Source organism: Acinonyx jubatus, chromosome B4, assembly GCF_027475565.1.
Source record: "Acinonyx jubatus isolate Ajub_Pintada_27869175 chromosome B4, VMU_Ajub_asm_v1.0, whole genome shotgun sequence".
Lineage (NCBI taxonomy): Eukaryota > Metazoa > Chordata > Mammalia > Carnivora > Felidae > Acinonyx > Acinonyx jubatus.
In genome coordinates, this window is record NC_069387.1 from 91,175,188 (window position 1) to 91,192,308 (window position 17,121).

Genomic DNA, 17,121 nt, shown 5'->3' on the forward strand with positions numbered 1-17,121 from the left:
ATATATATATATATGTAAAGCAAATGTTGACAGAACTAAAGGGAGAAATAGACAGCAGCACAATAACAGGAGATTTCAATACTCCACTTTCAATAATGGATAGAAATCCAGACAGAAGGCCAATAAGGAAACAGAGTACGTGAACAATGTAGACCAAATGGACCTAATAAACATATACAGAATGCTTCACTCAAAAGCAGCAAAATACATGTTCCAAGCATATGCAACATATTCCAGGATAGCTCACTGTCAGTTCACAAAACCAGTCTAAAAAAAACTTAAAAAGGTTGAAATTATACAAAGTATCTTTTCCAACCACAGTGGAATAAAATGGAATCAATAACAGTAGGAGCACTGGAAAAAAATCATAAATATGTGAAAATTAAACAACCTACTCTTGAACAATCGATGGGTCATAGAAGAAATCAAAAAGGAACTTGGAAAATATCTTGAGATAAATGAAAAAGAAAACACAACATACCAAAACTTTTGGGATGCATCAAAAGAAGTACTAAAAGGAAATTGTATAGTGATACTTAAATTAACAAAAAGGCTTTCAAATAGAACAACCTAACTCTACAGTTCAAGGAACTAGAAAAAGAAGAACAAAATAAGCCTAAAGTTAGCAGAAGGAATAATAAAGATTAATGCAGAAATAAATGAAATAGAAAATAGAAAAAACAATAAAACTAAGAGTTGGCTTTTTGAAAAGATCAACAAAATTTACAAGCCTTTAGCTAAACTAACTATAAATAAAAGAGAAGACAAACAAATCAAACATGAAAGAGGAGACATTACAACTGATGCCACCAAAATAAAAAAAGGATTATAAGAGACTACTATGAATAATCATATGCCAAAAAAATGGATAATTGAGAAGAAATGGATAAATACCTAGATGTATAACCTATCAAGACTGCATCATAAATAAAAAATCTGAACATATCTACAACTAGTAAAGAGATTAAATCAGTAATCAAAAACCTTCCAAAAAAGAAAAACCCCAGGACCAGATGGGTTCACTGGTGAACTGTACCAAACATTTGCAGAATTAATATCAATCCTTCTTAAAGTCTTCCAAAAAATTGAAGAGGGGGGAATGTTTCCAACTTAATTTTATGAGGCCAGCATTACTCTGATACCAAAGCCAGAAGACACTATAAACTACAGACCAATGTCCCTAATGAATATAGATGCAAAAGTCTTCAGCAAAATATAAGCAAATCAAATTCAACAGCACTTAAGAAGGATCATATACCATGACCAAGTGCGGTTTGTTCCTGGGATGCAAGTATGGTTCAACATACAAAAACTAATCAATGTGATACACCACATTAACAGAACAGAGGTTAAAAAACACAACATAACTCAAAAGATGCAAAAATCATTTGACATATTCAACACCTCTTCATGAAAAAAACATTAAAAAAAACTGTAAATAGCATGAAATTACCTCAGCATAAAAGTACCATGTATAAAACAGCCCATCGCTAACATCATACCCACAAGTAAAAAATTAAAAGCTTTTTTCCAAGATTAGGTTAAAGGCAAGGATGCCCACTTCTGCCATTTCTATTCAACACAGTATTGAAAGGCCTAGGCAAAATAATTAGGCTAGAAAAAGAAATGAAACACATTTAAATTAGAAAGAAAGTAAAATTATCTCTGCATAAGACAGGATCTTACATGTAGAAAACTCTAAAAGCTGCACCAAAAAAAAAAAAAAAACCTATTAGAACTAATAAATTCAGCAAAGTTGCAGGATAAAAAAAAATTAACATACAAAAATCCATTGCATTTTGATATACTAATGATAAGCAATCCAGAAAAGAAATTAAGAAAATAATCCCATTTACAAGAGTATCAAAAATAAATAAATAAAATACATAGGAACAAATTTAACCAAAGAAATTAAAGACTTGTACACTGAAAACTATAAAATACTGCTAAAAAAAATTAAGAGACACAAATTAATGGCAAAACATCAGGTGTTCATGAATTGGAAGACTTATTGGTAAAATGGCCATGCTACTCAAAGCAATCTATAGATTGAATGCAATCTCTATTAAAATCCCAGTGGCATATTTTACAGATATAGAAAAAACACTCCCGAAATTGATATGGGACCACAAATGAACCTGAATAGTCAAAACAGTCTTGAAAGGAACAGACATAGCATCACACTTTCTGATTTCAAAACTTGTTATAAAGCTATGGTAGTCAAAACAGTGTGGTCTTGGCATAAAGACAGACATATAGAACAATAAAACAGAAGAGAGAACCCCAAACAGAAGAGAGAACCCCATGCGGATGATCAACTGATCCTCAACAAGAATGCCCAAGAATACACAATGGAGAATGATGGTCTCCTCAACAAACGATGCTGAGAAAATTGGACAGTCACATGCAAGAGAGTGAAACTGGACCACTATCTTACACCATACACAAAAATAAACTCAAAATGAATTAAAGACATAAACATTAGGCCTGAAACTGAAACTTCTAGAAGAAAATATAGGGGGAAAGCTTCATGACCTTGGTCGTGGCAACGATTTCTTGGATATGACATGAAAAACAACGAAAGCAAAAATAGATAAGTGGGATTACATCAAACTGAAAATCTTTTGCACAGCAAAATAGTCAATAGAGTGAAAAGGCAATCTATAAAATGGGAGAAAATATTTGCCAACCATGTATCTGATAAGTGGTTAATCTCCAACATCTATAAGGAACTCTTACAACTGAATAGCAAAACAAAAACAAAAACACCAATAACCTGATTAAAAACTAAGCAAAGTACTTGAACTTCTCAAAAAAAAAAAAAAAAAGGAATATAAATGGCCAACAAGTATATGAAAAGATGCCCAACATCACTAATCATCAAGGAGATGCAAACCACAATAAAATATCACCACAGCTATTAAGATGGCCACTGCTAGTAACTAAATGTTTGTGTGCTCCCCTCCCCCCGCCCCCCCCCCCCGATTCATATGTTGAAGCCTAATCTTTGTTGTGATGCTATTTGAAGGCAGGGGTTCTGGGAGGTAATTAGGTTTGGATGAAGTCATGGAAGTAGAGCCCCCATGATAGGATTGGTGCTCTTAGGAGATGAAGAGCCCAGAGCTCTCTTTCTCTGACCTGTGGGGACACAGTGACCAGACAACTTTCTATGAATCAAGAAGTGGACTCTCACCAGACAACAAATCTGCCAGTGTCTTTGTCTTTGACATCTAAGCCTCCAAAACTGTGAAAAATAAATGTTTGTTGTTTAAGCCACCTAGTTTGTGGTATTTTTGTTATAGCAGCCTAAAATTATCAAAACGACAACAACACACTAGAAAATAACAAGTGTTGGTGAGGATATGGAGGAATTGGAACACTTGTGCACTGTTGGTGGGATGCAAAATGGTGCAGTTGCTATGGAAAACATGGAGGGTCCTTGTAAAATTTAAGATAGAACTACCATAATGACCCAGCAATTCCACTTCTAAGTACATAACTACAAGAATTGAAATCAGTATCTTGAAGAGAGATTTGCGCTCCCATGTTTATTGCAGCATTATTCACAATAGCCAAGAGGTGGAAACAACCCAATGAACATTTATCTGCTCATTGACAGATAAATGGATAAAGAAAACATAGTATATATGCATAATGGAATATTAGCCATAAAAAAGAAAAATCCTGTCATATGCTACTATATGGAGGAACATTGAAGACATTATACTAAGTGAAATAAGCCAGTCACAGAAGGACAAATATTTCATGATTCCACTTAAATGAGTTATCTAAAACAGTCAAACTCATTGAAGCAGAAAGTAGAATGCTGGTTGCCCGGGGGGCTGGTGAGGGGAAACTGGGAGTTGCTGTTAAATGGGCCTAAAGTTTCAGTCACGCAAAATGAAACAGTTCTAGAGATCTACTATTCTCCATCCAGTCTATAATTAACAATACTGTACACTACATTTAAAAATGTATTAAGAGGGCAGATATCATATTATGTTTTTACCGCAATAACAATAATTTTTAAAAGCCTACTTGAATTTACATGCATATCAATATCCCCAGCAAAAGGAGAAAGCTGCGTGGGAAACAAAATAAAAAAGCTATGGATTTCCACCATGCCCAGGGATACACCAGACTTTGTAAATAATCTTGCCATTTGGAAGCCCATTCTTGGTCTTTAAAGTACTTAAAGGCTTTGAAAAAGCGCTCATAGGTGAAACAGCAGGAAGCATCTACAACCATTTCAGAGGGAGCCTTCGGCTTCCAGGAATAAAGTCACACATTTACAGGTGCTTCCTGTTTTTTCAAACACCTTGCCCACCTTCTGCATACCAGGCTTGCATTCTGAAAAACGTCAGCCCCACAGGAAGCTGCCTGCAAATTCAGGGAGCCCTTCTGAGTCTTAACGAGGGCTTGAATATACTTTCAGAGAAATGCCAGCAAAAACTGTAGTCATTTGGGGAAGAATAAGTCTGGAAGAAAAATACACAGAGGACTAGCACCAAGAGGGTGAGAATATTTTTTTCTGTGAAAATGCTGTCTGCAAGTTACATATTTAAACAAATACATGTGTTTTCTTTATGTTTTGGACTGCTGTGGGTGGAATTAGGAGAACTGACTGAAAGTGGGTGGCGGTTGTCATTTCTCTGTTGTAAGGGAGGAAGGGGAAGGAGGAAGGTGAAGTGGAGAGTGGGAAGGATGGCTGCATGTCTGGAATGCCCCAACTAAGCTCAGGGGAAGAATTACTAGAAGAGTTTTTCTAGTTCGGGATGCTCACAAGCTTGTCCTGAAATTTCAGAGCTACCATCTTGAAATGATCATGTAGAGTGTTGATTAAATTGTGATAGTGTTCACAGTGAGCTTTGATTCAACTATGTTGTGACCGTGCTTAACATGGTCACAGGTAGACTTGGAATGAAAATGGCAGGCTCCGTACTCAGTTTTCAAATGGGTTCAGAGAATAAGTTGTTCAAGGTAATGAATGACAAATCACATATTACAGGCAAGGAATAATCTTGGGTAATAGATTGATTTTTTTTTTTGGAATTAAAATTCAAAACTGAAGAAATTAGTAATTTCTGGCAACAATATTGGTTTAGCTCCCAAGTTTTATATTTACTTTTGTTTTTTCCACTTTTTTCCCCAATCCATACTATCAAATTAAGTTGAATTGCATAAAGATTTTTGTTTATTAAATTGACTCTGATGCTCTTTTTTCCACAATGAAATTAAAATCAGTAACTCCAAAGGTAAGCTTCTTCCAGTTAATTGGCAAAAGGGTTGGATGGGAGAAGTTTCCTCTGCTGGGATTCAAACAAGTATCTGTAACCTACACTGGACTGAATTGGTCCACATACATCCTAAAGACGGTAGCAGTAAATTAAAGGAACAAAACTAAGGCTGATTAACTTCCTTTTGCTTGCAACAACAAAGACGGAAGAACTAGAATGTATTATGTTAAGTGAAATATCAGTGAGAGAAAGATTAAATACATAATTTCACTTATGTGGAATATAAGAAACAAAACAGATGAATACAGGGAAAAGGAAGGAAAAATAAGATAAAAACAGAGAGAAAGGCAAACCATAAGAGATTCTTAAAATACAGACCTAAGGATTGCTGGGGGGTGTTGGTGGGGGGATGGGCTAAATGGATGATGGGCATTAAGGAGGGCACTTGGGATGAGAACTGGGTGTTATATGTAACTGATGATTCACTGGGTTCTACTCCTGAAATCATTATTATATTATATGCTAACTAACTTGGATTTAAATTAATTTTTTTTTAAAGATGGAAACACCTGAAGATCTTATATAACAAACAAAACCTTTCAAATACCTTTTGTTTGGAAAATTTTATACATCTAAGAGTTTGAAAAACAATGATTTTTTAAATTGTAAAATCTGTTCACAATAATTTATTCCTCTTCCTGCTGTCTCATGTAGTTTGGTAAAGCATCTTGTTACTGGGAAGAGTATTTATTGAGAATTCCAACATGTAAATGCTACAGATTCAAAGAAGTCCTTGTCCTGAGGAACCTGACTTCTTCTCTGGACATACATGTGACACGGGAAAAAACAAACAAGCAAACAAACAAACAAACAAACAAATGACAAAGGCAGACAGGATCCTAGTCACTCGGTTCTGTCACTAAATGTCTCTGGGTTTCAATTTTCTCATCAGCAAAATGAGAAAATTAGATGAGGTATTCTCTGAAACCTTTCCTAGCTTTAAAATATATTGATTCTAGGGTGCCTGGGTGGCTCAGTTAAGCGTCTGACTCTTGGTTTCAGCTCAGGTCATGATCTTGTGGTTCACAGGTTTGAGCCCCGAGTCAGGCCCTGCACTCACAGTGCCACCCCAGACACCCCTGCAGCTTCCAGCTTTCAAGTAGGTCTATATGACTCCTACTCCTTGCCCTTTGACCCCATTCTGTTCTCTCAGTCAGTTCCTTTATGATCTCTCTTGCTTCCAGGTCAACTTAGGCTATATGGCCAACTATCTCTAGTATTAGCTCCCATGATCCCATTTCTTTGCTTATCTGCCACCCAACGATCCCATTACTTGTTCTTGCTAATTCTACCCCTGAGCTACCGAGCACGGTTGTAGAAAATCAGAACTGTACCGAGTGTTTGATGTATTTGTTCTTTTTAACTCCAATTAGACTATCGCTGACACTCAACCATTTTTTGAAATTCTTCCATAATTACCTTCTTAAAATTTTCACCACTATTCATTTTCTTTATCCTCAGATTCTTACTGTTCTTTTACTTCTGAAGGTATCTTACATCCCGTATTCCTAAAAATTTTGATGTCACCTGATACATATTTTCTCAACCTTTCCTATCATTTCACCTCAAATTTATGCTATATCTTCACTCAGGTACCTACTTAGCTAACACTTAAAACATTTATTATGATCATTTATTGTGATCCACATGATAATATGATACATCACTTAATCTTTTCAAGAACTTTGTGAAGTAAATACCATCATCTCTATTTTACAGGTGAATAAGATGTGTGTCCAACACCACCCAGCCAACAAGGAACAAAGCCAGGATTTAAATTTTGACAGTTGCAGCTCAGAGCCTACGTTCTTTTTCCTCACTCTGAGGGGAAGTGGGAGAAGGAGTGTTTGTGTTTGGGTGGGGGGTAGGATTTGAACATAGATATATATTATCTTATATCCAAGATCAATCTGTCTCTTCTTCCTCTGCCTTCTACGACATCCTTACTCATCTACTCAAGGACTTTATAACTGCTGTGTCACAAATCACCTCAAAACTTGGTGGCTTAAGACAACAATCATACAGCATTGCTCACAACTCTAACGGTAAGCTGGATGTTTCTGCTCGCGTGGGCCAGTGTGGCTAATTATAGCTGTATTCACTCACATGACCAGCTGGAGGCTTGCCTGGGACAGAATGGTCTAGAATAGACTTACATGTCTGGAAATCAGCCTAATGTCAGCTGGGTAACAAAAGTGGCTAGTCCATGTGTCACTCATCATCTAGAACATCCATTAGTGATTACAGGGTCCCCCCCAAGGGCCAAAAGGGAGCGAGCCTTTGTGTGCAAGCACTTTACATGTCTCTGTTTGCCTCACATGTGTTATTGTCCCATTCTTCAAGCACAGTCACGGTCAGGCCCAGAGTCACCAAAGGGAACCACAACTACAAAAGCCTACAGACTTTGATGAATTATATATCACCCCTTCTCTTTGATCTCTCCCATTCTACTGACGCCTTCCCTTTATCTGCCAGCTTGGTATAATATACCATTTTAGAAAATTTCCCTCCAATCCCGTTATCCCCTGAGGTACTATGTAGCTGAGTCCGTGAGTATTAGTGATTGACTGAATCATTGAAAGTTCTCTGAACTGACTTCCATAGAAAACAATGATAATGAAAGGATGAGGTAGTTCAAAAATATACAATTACCACAATAATTGTAAAGAAATTAGAAAAACAAAAGACTTTGATTCAGGGAGGAATATTGTTTAGAAATGTTAGCGTAGGGTGGTAATAAGGAAGCAGAATGACTTTTAGTTGGTTATCTTTCTGTTTTTAAAGTCTCTATAGACAATGCACCCTGCGTTACCTGTGCCTGAGAAAGATGCTCCCACTGCTTGGTCCTTGCACACCAGTACACCACGTTCTTTCTCCTGAGGCTTAGTGAGGGTGCAAGACATTTAACCCTGAAGTTTCATCACCTTTTATATCTCAGTATGTTTTTAAAAATGACAAAAAACACCCTAATTTTTCTCTGGCTTTCCCTAAGCTCCATTTAAAGGCATATATACTTTCAGCTTTATGAGAGAGTACATAACTGCCCTGTGCTTTTCCAGCACCGTGTGAGAGTTTCCATTGCTCCACATCCTTGGCCACATTCATTTTAAACCTTTCAGTTTAACAGGTATAAAATAGTATATATTTTAATTTGCACTTCTGTGCTATAAAAGCCTTGCATGCTTCATTGTACACAATACTGAAGTGAAATTTTTTGGTTTTTGTGCTACATCCCTCAGCCTAATTTCTTTTAGGACTAATCTCATTCGTTTCAGTCTGTGATCTTTCAGCTGACAAATTAGTCACCAGTTTTTTTTCCGGGTAAATATACCTCAAAGCAGGTGTTTACTTCACACAGTAACAGACAAGGTAGATTGTCTGCGTAAGTAGAGGTAATATGGCTGTGCCTATTCTAAGGTTCAGAGAACGTCCCTTGATTTTGTCTACAATTTTTGTTCCCTAATGTCCTCCCACCAGCTGGTAACCACCAGGAGCAGCCAAAGCCGTGTGTAAGGTTGTATTTGTGATATATGCCACTTAGCTTAAGAAAATGAAGTTGCTGTAAATCTGATAAAGATGTGTTTTTGTCACTTTCCTACCCTTGCACAGCAGTGAGAGATTTTAGACATGAACAGAGCTCCACTGGACTTGAATTGCTTTGATAAATCTCAGGTAAGCATCTGAGTTCTAGGCCCTCTTTCAAAACAAGAATTTCTTTTTCTTTATGTTTTAGTTCCAGGATTTTATTGGGCAGATGAAGGCTGCTTTGTTCCTTTAGAAAACCTCCCTCTCTGTTTATGTAGCTCCTCATTGACTTTCCTCTCTTATCAAGATTTGGAAGCACAAACTGGTGTTCAATTCAGTGAAAGCATCAAAGTATCCAGCAATGTCAGATTGAATAGAACATTATATAGTTATCAATAGACATTTTGAAGCCTTTTTAAAAAGGGCATTGAGGGAAAATGCCCATGAAATAAGGAAAGGAGTCAGTGGAAATTTGTATCTATATCTATAGATATTTGTCAGTTATGTTTCTATCTTACAAATCTATTTATCCACCAATCTAGAGAAAGGAAATATACCAAAATATTAACAGTGAGTATCTTTGAGTGAAGAGATTATGAATTAGTAAACACTTAAACATACATTTCTGATTTCCAATAGTTCGACCATGAACATGTATTTTTGTAATCCAAAATGATTAGAACAAGAAGTACTTATTAATAAAAAAATAATATGGCAAAAGTTCTGGCAAGACATTCTTATACTACAGAAGCTTTGAGGCAGTAATTTAATATATACGATTATTTATTCTTTTGCTTTCTTTAGTTTTACATTGGTTTGAGAGAATACTAATGGAATTGTAACTTACCAGATATGTTTTGTAAACATACATTCAGTAAATTCAGACATGTACAGGCAAGTCTGGTAGCCTGCTGGGTCTTTCTGCATGAAGGAAAGAGGGTCTTGGTAATGAAAAGTTATTATTTCCTTGGAGTTGACGGTTGGTTCCACAATGCCCTCCCCAAACCCCATTCACTGTGGCATCGGGGAATATTTTAATCTCTCAGGCATTGGGTGGCATTCCAGGTGACAAAGACACACATCATTACTAGAGTTAGAGTACACAAGCTTAGTTGGGGGTGACCTTGGGAATGAAAAAGAATTCAGTTACACCCTCATACAATAACAACAAGCTTCCTACTCCTTCAGAGAACAGCCATTGCCCTCAGGAGAGGAAGCTATGAAAGATAATGAGTTAAATTAATGCTTATTAATCAGTTGATACAAAGAAAATAAGTCAAAAGTCACTCAGTTTCATTAATATCATCAAAACACCATTACATCCATCTAGAGGCCCGATAGAGAAGAGAGACAGTAGATAGGTGATGTCATGAGGATCTCCTCCCCTTCTTGAGTTCTTACTGCATTATAAAAAATATCATAAATTCATTTCTTAGATCAACAAATTTAGAGATTTTTAAAATATGGTACTTTATTTTAACTTATTAAAACCCTATATACAGTTTCCTAAGACTAGGGGAGAATTTAAATTTTGCAAAGCAACTGAGCATGTATTTACGAAATGTGTCTAGCACTATACTACATATTGTGGAGGCTAAAGAGATAGGACATTCCCTCTAAAGAAAGATCTTAAGACCTTATTGGGAAGATAACCATACACATGTATATGGCATACAAGCAATATTACATAGTCCAGGAGGTATGGTAGGGTGAATTATTGATGAAGAAAGTGGTCTATTGCAATTTTAGAATATAAACTCTGGATTTGGCTCCCCTGAAAATATAAGTTCCATTCCTTTTATTACTATTGGGCAAGATACTTAGTCTCTGTATTCCTCAGCTTCTTCATCTGTAAAATGGCAAAAAATTAAATCTGCTGTGTAAAGTAACCCATATGCCATGTATTCAGAAGAATTTCTGACACATAGATGGTACTCAATAAAAACTGGCTCTTACCACTGCCAAAGGTAAAGAAAAACAGTTCAGAGAATACATCTGATACTTGTAAAATATCAATTGCCAGGATTGGACCAGGGTTTTGACAGAAAGTGATGCCTTTTAGAAATGGCATGATCAGATTTCAAAGAACATTTTTGGGTTTGCATTTTATAAAAGGCCAGGGATTATTCATCCCAATGACAGCTACAAATCATTCCCATACAGAAAAGAAAGTGGAAAAAACAGGTCAGGTGATTATTTTCTTAAAAAAACATCTCAGATCACTTATTTGAGGTTTCTCTTGAAAGTGTGAAAAGTTTATGACCATCCACAGCTCATGATGGTGACAATCCTGAGGATATAGGAAAGTCATTTCCCCTGCAGGAAGAAAAAAAATATCCTATAGGAGAGATGAGTATGCCAAGAAGCCAAAAAAGGTAAGAGAATAATATCTATTCATTCACTCAGTCAACAAACATATGAAGTACCTACTATGCAAAGCATGGCACTAGGATCGAGAATCTTACATTAGTCTGTACCCTCAAGAGTTTAATGACAATTCAGGGATAAAATGGAACGTAATGAGGGTCAGAACACGTCCCTCCAGAAGGCATGCAAGGGGTATATATAGCAGGGATTCGGACAGGCCTCCTGGAGAAGATGCTGTCTGGATGGGATGCAGGGGGACAAAATACTGCAGGTATTCATTATGGCTAGCGTGTCAGTGTGGGAAAGCATAGCATGGAACTGCACCTGGAGACTGAAGGAGGGGCCGTGTGAAGTTCTGCCTTTATTCAGAGACCCAGGGGAACCCACTGAAAGATTTAAAGAAGGGGGATGACATTTAACTATCTTTATTTCTGTAAGATCACACGGGTTGCACCATGGAAGCAAATTGGAAGGTGGACCAGAACTGAGCGTTTATCAATTTTATAGCCAAAAATCTTGTGTAGTTTTCTGTGCGTATGAAGTCTAAAATGCAGCGAAACTCACTCTCTTTTAAATCTATGTGGCTTGCTGGTCCAGTCCAGTGCTATCACCCACCAGTCAGTCCTTGTCAGACTCCCACTCAGTTCCCTATAATTAGTGATACAGCTGCCACAGTAGACAAAGAGGAGGAGAATGAGGTATGAACTGTTTTGTTTGTTTTCCTTCTCTCATCTAGTCAGTGTAAGGAATTTCACTAGTAATTTTTTTTTTCTTTTGGCAAAAGCAGTAATATAACTTATTAACCTATCAGCTTCCCCCCTCCCAAGATCTTAACGTGGCATTATGGTCTATTTAAGTGGTTACCCAAAATATTGCATTCCTGATGTTGATCTATGTAAGAACGATCCTGCATTGTTCTTAGTTGCAATAAAACAAAGCAGACAAAAGCAACCCAAATATCCATCAAGAGAAAATAGATAAGTCAGCTTTTGTCAAATCACACCATAGAATTTATATAGGAGCACAAGTGAAGGAAATACAGCTGCATACTTTGAGAGATGAATCGTAGGTGTATAATGTTAAATGAAAACCACAGGGCTCTGAGGGCCACGCACAGTATAATATCATTTTTGTAGCACCCAAGAACAAACAAATCTGAGGTACTTCTTACTTAGCAATATATGGATATGTAGTAAAAGCAAAAATAAATAGCCAGAAAATTATAAAATAATCAAGTTAGTATATTCCTCAAAGAGGAGGAAGGTAGAAGCGCTGGTCAGGAGCACACAGACAACTTCAAGACATTGACATTGGTGAAGTTGCAGTTCTTGCCTTTCGCAATGGCGTTGATTTCTTAATTTTGAAAACTGTGCTGTGCTTAAGTAGAATGTTAATATTTAGGGAAGCTGAATAAAAGGTTATGGAACTTTTATACTACATTTTATACAATTGTAATTTTTTGTTAATCTGAAACTATTTCAAAGGAAAAATTGAAAAATGTATATTAAAAAGAAAGAAAAACCATTCCAACCCCCTACCATCTCTGGTTACAAAATTTTTGTTTCTCTTTTTTTCTCTTTTTTTTTTTTTAATGTTTATTTATTTTTGAGAGACAGAGTGAGAGCAGGGGAGGGGTAGAGAGGCAGACACAGAATGGGAAGCAGGCTTCAGCCTCCCAGCTGTCAGCACAGAGCCTGAAGATGCAGGCCTCAAACTCATGAACTGTGAGATCATGACGTGAGCCAAAGTCAGATGCTTAAACATCTGAGCCACCCAGGTGCCCCCAAAGTTTTGTTTTAAAGGGACAACTTAACACACTCTCAAAATAAAAGGATACTTTTTTTCTCAAAATAAAGATGTTAAAAACATTTTCCTTTATGAAAAGGTAAAAAATATACATAGAAAAATATTGTGTGTATATATATATATATATATATATATATATATAGAAGAATTCAAGTGAAAACACAGCAAGTCCCCAGATTTTACCACCAGAGGGCATAAGACATTAAGAAATAGGGCAAACAAAGCACACTGGCTTCTGAGATACTCTGATTTTGTGGTTTGAAATCTCTCTTTAGCTACTTCCAGAAATAAACTTATTGGGAAAACAGTAAGTCCTGAGGCCAGGACGAGCTTAGGAGGAAAAATTTATTTTTTTTGTTAAGGATGAAATTCTCAGCATTGTTCTCAAAAGTGCTCACCTACATCCATTTATTAATTACATTATTGATTTAGATTAAGCACTCCATTCAACACTGAAATAGGTTGGAAGTAATAAATTGTGATGTTTTCTCTCCTGGTGATGTTTAAGAAAACCATTGGCTGGCTAATGCAATCCAATCTAGAAAATGAGGGATGAACTAGTCCAGAATCAATGAGGCCAAGGTCTTTGAGTTCAGTTTGTGTATGGACCAATGAACATGTCTCTAAATCACTGTGACAGGTAGATGCACACTGTGGGGTGCAGAGGGAATGGAGAGAGAGTCCATATACACAGGTACCAGGCCAGCCCTGAACTGGAGAACTGAATCAAAATGAGTGTTCATCTCACTGATGTTAGGCTGATGAAATCTCCTTACATACGTATGGTATTTTAATCTTGAAGTTAGAAATTACTTGGAGTAAAAATTTAAATTTTCCTATTCCTCTTACCATCATTCCCCCAACTCTCTTATTTCTACTTCCTTTCTCACCTAAGCCCCACCCCTTTTTTTCTTTGATACATACATGGAAAAGGTGAATGGTTTTAATTTTAATGGTTTAAAAGTTATTTCAATTCTGCCAATAGTTTTTGCTGAAACAGTCTGAATGGGCAGGTGATAGGAGGCTTGGACTTGGACCCAACTGGTCTATCTCTAACCTCTGCATGACACGGCACCTTACTTGGGTCTTTGTACTCAGGTCATTTCCTCCACGGTGCATAAAAATACCTAGTGTTCGTTTCATAGATGAGGAATTTTGAGAGAAACTGTTTATGTTAGTTAGAATCAATAGGATATTTCTATATCCCAAACCATCCATGTTGGTCTGAGGATGATCGTGACTAATACTGCACTTGTATAGCTGGAAGTACCAGTGTACCACGTCTTCCTCCCTTGATGCTCTCAAATCGCTCTAAAAAGGTAAAAGTAAATTACAGAGCTGAGGCAGTTACCTTGACAATTTAGCCAAAAACTGTGTAAGTATTCTCGATACAAGGGCTCAGGGTCAGGAAGGATGGTGTGCGTTATTTGGAATACTTATTTATACTGTTCTCACATATTTGAGATCATTGCAATGTTGCTTTTTTACTTTTTCAGAGTAGTCCCAAAATGCATTGTCTAAAAAATACTAAAGTCTTTTTGTATTGTTGTTAATAGAGCTCATTATTTCATTTCTACTTTATCACCTTCAGTCATAAGGTTAAGTTTTCTTCTGTAGATATGAGAGCTGTTCAGCCCTGGCTCTAACTGATACATGAAAATCATCTTTTGAATCTGCCAATTCTGACTGTTCTTACTGCTGTGATACCTTTAAGAGCCAAATTCTTCTTTAATGCAGTTGAGTGGAGTTTTCAAAAACAAAACTTGCCTTCATCACATTTTGGTTGACCCAGGACCACCTCAGTGTGAGCCCATGGAAATTAATCCTATTCTTTTGCTTTAAGCATCTAACTTCTGTGAGTCCATATTGGAAAGGACACCGAGAGAAAACAAAACAAAACAAAACAAAACAAAACACACCATGAGCTTAACAGAGTTCACTTTCCCAACTCCCATCATTCCTTTGTCTGCCCATGTGCCCCTCAGGATCCCAGATCACATTCCTCCTTTCCTGAACTCAGGTCAGATGGATTTCTTCCTTTCTCCAGCTTGAATGCCACCTTTGCTCCAATGCTTACAGAATTCTATTGTTTTGGGGACTTTCCAAGGCTGAGTTAGTTTATATGTAGCAACTGTTTGTAGGGCAGCAAGGTTTTGCTGACATCCAAGAACAAAATGTTAAATACTGGATCTAACTGGATAGAATCTTGTCCTAAGGATCCAGACTGAGACTGAAGTTACACCCCTCACACCTGGGTAGGCTTCAATATGTCCCTCAGGTAGCAGGGCTGGAAACTCCAAATACTACCTAGACATATGAAGAATATGCAGCTCTTTTATTTTCGATCATATATTTACACATCTTCATTAACATCACCTCACTGGGTACCAGGGGATGGAAAGCACCCCTTTAGGGTTGCCAATATTAGGTATTAGTGTCTCTTCTCTTTTAAATGGGTTCTTCTCTTTCCAACTTCCCCTTTCTTTCTCTGCTCTTTCCAAAATGGGGAGGAGGGGGCTGATGTGATCACATGGCAGCAAGGTCAAGGCATGACAAAGCCCTCTAGATCCTCAGCGAACAGTTTGGTTCCCTCCCAGCTGATGGGTTACTGGGTCTAGATGGGGCTTTTGAATATTTTCCTGGCACATACTCTGGTCCCGACCATTTGCCTCTGGGGTATCTTCTCCCGCTACAGCTCTTCGTGCATCCTCGGGCCTCTGCCAATTCTCTGGTCTTCTAAGCACCAACACATCCACTCATTGAGGCCTAAAGGACCTTTTAGAACCCCAGGAGTCAAAGTTCTGCCTCATCCATCTAGCTACTTGCCAACACCACGGTTATTCTATCACTTCGTATGTTGGCAAAGAGCCTTTGCCAGAATTTCAAGCAGTGATAGGGGAAAAACTGGAGTCTTCTTTGAACCTTCTGAGCAGGTTTCATATACTGAAAACCTGAGTCCCTGACTTTTCCTTTCTTGCTTAGCAGCTACAGATTGGAAGAGAAAACATCCCATTACCTATAAGGAACTTTTTATATCTTCTTTGCATACCATCTTTTTATATATTTTCTGAGGTGGTATTTTGTAAGTCTCTTTTTCTAAAGGCATAGCAGTAGACAGGTTGCAGAGAGAGAAGCTAATTCATCGACAAAGAAAGATGCATCTGGAGAGATTCCAAAAATATTCTCCCTGTCACACCTAACTTGTATGTAAGTTCGTTTCCTCAGCCAAAAAAAAGAAAGAAAAAAGGAGAAAATAATACCTGGACCCACCCTCCAAGGGTAAAGAGCTTTGTCTCCCTCTTGAAATCCATCTGGATAAGAACTCCAGAAAATGGAATTCTATAGACATCCATTTCATAGAGGGCTTGCCCTCTCAGAAAGTCTATGCTAGCACATAATCCTACCTGCCAGGTTAGCCATAAAACAGCATGTGACACAGATACACACGCACATGGAACCATTCTCCACTTATACCCTCCCTCTCTTTGGAAATGTCCTTCAACCTGTGTTAGGCTCAAACAGCAAGATGCTGGTTAAAATTTCAATGTAGTTACAAGTCTAATGAGTTGACTTTTCTTAAATGATTCAAAAACCTTAAACACACAACTTACAAAGACAAGAACCTTTGAGAGACAATTACTCAATATCTTGTGAGCATCTACTATGTGACAAGTATTGTCTTGGGTTCTTGGATACATCAGTGATCAAAATAGACCCCAAACCCACAACAAAACAAAGGAGGCAGGGGGAAACTTTTGGAGATCATGTATAAGTTTATAGCATTGATTGGGGCAATGGTTCCACAGGTGTATACTTACCTCCAAACACAATTTGTATACATTAAATATCTACATTTTTGGACAGTCATACATCAATATAGCAGTTTAAAAATAGGCTATGACCCTTATGCTTATATCTGACAAGAATGGAAAAAGGGTGAGAAAAAGGTAGGCAGATGATAAGCAATACATTAAAAGTATACATACATAAACAATATTGTACATTAGGAGCAGACAAGTAGATTAACAGGAAAAGTAGAATACAGATTGTTACAATGATAGTTACTGTTGTATACTCATTTAGCATATTAAAAATTACTGGCTCACCTATTCATATTTCTCAGTTA

The 17,121-nt window shown here is 37.1% G+C and overlaps 1 long non-coding RNA gene across 2 annotated transcripts; it reads left to right on the top strand.

The window, feature by feature from the left end:
- The first annotated feature begins 4,307 nt into the window (after positions 1-4,307).
- On the top strand, positions 4,308-12,615 carry LOC113602825 (uncharacterized). 2 transcript variants are annotated; one of them, XR_008300329.1, is made up of 5 exons: positions 4,308-4,515; positions 6,327-6,396; positions 7,017-7,342; positions 8,907-8,969; positions 11,095-12,615. It is a non-coding gene; the product is annotated as an uncharacterized LOC113602825 (long non-coding RNA). The 2 variants fall into 2 exon arrangements; XR_003424354.2 differs by having other exon boundaries at positions 8,907-12,615.
- Positions 12,616-17,121: the final 4,506 nt, after the last annotated feature.